This window comes from Mustela lutreola, chromosome 8 (genome assembly GCF_030435805.1).
Source record: "Mustela lutreola isolate mMusLut2 chromosome 8, mMusLut2.pri, whole genome shotgun sequence".
NCBI classification, from domain to species: domain Eukaryota; kingdom Metazoa; phylum Chordata; class Mammalia; order Carnivora; family Mustelidae; genus Mustela; species Mustela lutreola.
The window spans coordinates 40,953,980-40,956,686 of NC_081297.1; positions in this window are offsets into that span (position 1 = coordinate 40,953,980).

The window sequence follows — 2,707 nt, forward strand, 5'->3', positions numbered from 1 at the left end:
TCACACACAGTGCTCTATGCAATACAGGCCCTCCTTAATACCCATCACAGGGTTCATTAATTCCCCCACACCCCCTATGCCCTAAAACCCTCAGCTTGATTCCTGGAGTCTATAGTCTCTCATGATTCATCTCCCACTCTGAATTCTCCCCTTTCATTATTCCCTTCCTTCTCCTACTGATCTCCATGCTATTCCTTATGTTCCTAAAATAAGTGAAAGCATATGATAATTGACTTTCACTACATGGCATATTTCACTCACCATAACCTCCTCCAGTCCCATCCATATTGATGCAAAAAGGTGGGAATTCATTCTTTCCGATGGCTGAGTAAAATTCCACTGAGTACATCTGCTTTATCCATTCATCTATTGAAGGGCATCTTGGCTCTTTCCAAAGATTGGCTATTGTAGACATTGCTGCTATAAACACTGGGGTACATATGGCTCTCCTTTTCACTCCATCTATATCTTTGGGGGTAAATATCCAGTATTGCAGTTGCTGGGTCATACGGGTAGCTCTATTTTTAATTTTTTGAGGTATTTCCACACCGTTTTCCAAGGTGCCTGCACCAACTTGCATTCCCATCAATAGTGTAAGAGGATTCCCCTTTTTCCACATCCTCCCCAACATTTGTAGTGTCCTCACTTGTTAATCTTTGCAATTTTTTATTAAAAAATTCTAACTGGTTTAAGGTGGTATCTCAATGTCATTTTGATTCAGATTTCCCTGATGACTAATGATGATGAACACTTTTTCATGTGTCTGTTAGCCATTTGTTTGTCTTCATTGGACAAGCATCTATTCATGTCTTCTGCCCATTTTTGCCTTGAAAATCTGGGTTTTTTTGGGTGTTGAGTTTGAGAAGTTCTTTCTTGGATATTAGCCCTCGGTCTGTGGTGTCATTTGCGAATATCTTCTCCCACTCCATGGATTACCTCTTTGTTTTCTTGACTGTTTCCTTTGCTGTGCAGAAGTTTTTATCTTGAGGAAGTCTCAAAAATTCATTATCACGTTTGTCTTCCTTGCCTTTGGAGACGTGTATTGAAAGAAGTTGGTGTGGCTGATGTCGAGGAGGTTACTGCCTACGCTCTCCTCTAGGATTTTGATGGATTCCTCTCTCACATTGAGGCCTTCCATCCATTTACAGTCTATCTTTGTGTACGCTATAAGAGAATGCTTGATTTTCATTCCTCTATAAATAGGTGTTCGATTTTCCCAGCACCATTTATTGAAGAGACTGTCTTTTATCCACTGGATATTCTTTCCTCTCTTTTGTCAAAGCTTAGTTTACCATGAAGTTGAGGGTGTATATCTGGGCTCTCTATTCTGTTCCATTGTACTCTGTGTCTGCTTTTCTGCCAGTACCATGTTGTCTTGGTGATCATAGCCTTGTAATACAGCTTGAAATCAGGCAAGGTGATGCCCCCAGGTTTGTTTTCATCTTTCAACATTTCCTTGGCGATTTGGGGACTCTTCTGTTTTCAGACAAATTTTAGGATGGTTTGTTTCAGCACTTTGAAAAATGCCATTGGTATTTTGATTGGAGTGGCTTTGAAAGTGTAGATTGCTCTGGGCAGCATAGAGGTTTTTAATGATATTTATTCTTCCAATCTATGAGCATGGAATGCTTTTCCATCTTTTTGGGTCTTCTTCACTTTCTTTCATGAGGGTTCTGTAGTTCTTCAAGTATAGATCCTTTACCTCTTTGGTTAGGTTTATTCCAAAGTATCTCATGGTTTTTGGTGCTATTGTAAATGGAATGTATTTTCTAATTTCCCTTTCTGTGGTTTCATTGTTAGTGTATAAAAAGCAGATGATTTCTGTGCATTGATTTTGTATCCTGCCACATTACTGAATTGCTGTATGAATTCTAGTAATATGACGGTGGAGTCTTTTGGGTTTTCCACATAGAATATCATGTCATCTGGGAAGAGAGAGAGTTTGACTTCTCCGCCAATCTGAACACATTTTATTTCTTTCTGTTGTCTGATTACTGTTTCTAGGACATCTAGTACTATGTTGAACAATAGTGGTGAGAGTGGACATCCTTTTTGTGTTCCTGATCTCAATGGGAAGGCTCCTGGCTCTTCTCCTTCAAAAATGATATTCGCTGTGGGTTTTTCATAGATGGATTTTACAAAGTTGAGGAATGTTTCCTTTGTCCCTATACTCTGAGGATTTTTAAAAAGGAAAGGATGCTGTGTTTTGTCAAATGCCTTTTCTGCATCAATTGAGAGGCCCATGTGGTTCTTGTGTCTTCTCTTACTGATTTATTCTATCACCTTGATTGATTTGCGAATGTTAAACCACCCTTGCATCCCAGGGATAAATACCACCTGGTCATGGTGGATAATCTTCTTAATGTACTCTTGAATCCTATTAGCTAGAATATTGTTGAGAATCTTGGCATCCATATTCACTGTGGGATATTGGTCTGAAAGGCTCCCCATTGATGGCATCTTTGCCTGGTTTGGGCATCAAGGTGATGCTGGCTTCATAGAAAGAGTCTGGAAGATTTCCTTCTGTTTCTACTTTCTGAAACAACTTCAGAAGAATAGGTAGCATTTCTTCTTTCAATGATTGGTAGAACACCCCAGAGAATCCGTAAGCCCCTGGACTCTTCCTTTTTGGAGATACTTGGATCACTGCTTCAATCTCTTTACTAGTTATTTGTCAATTTAGGTGGCCCATTTCTTCCTGTTTCAG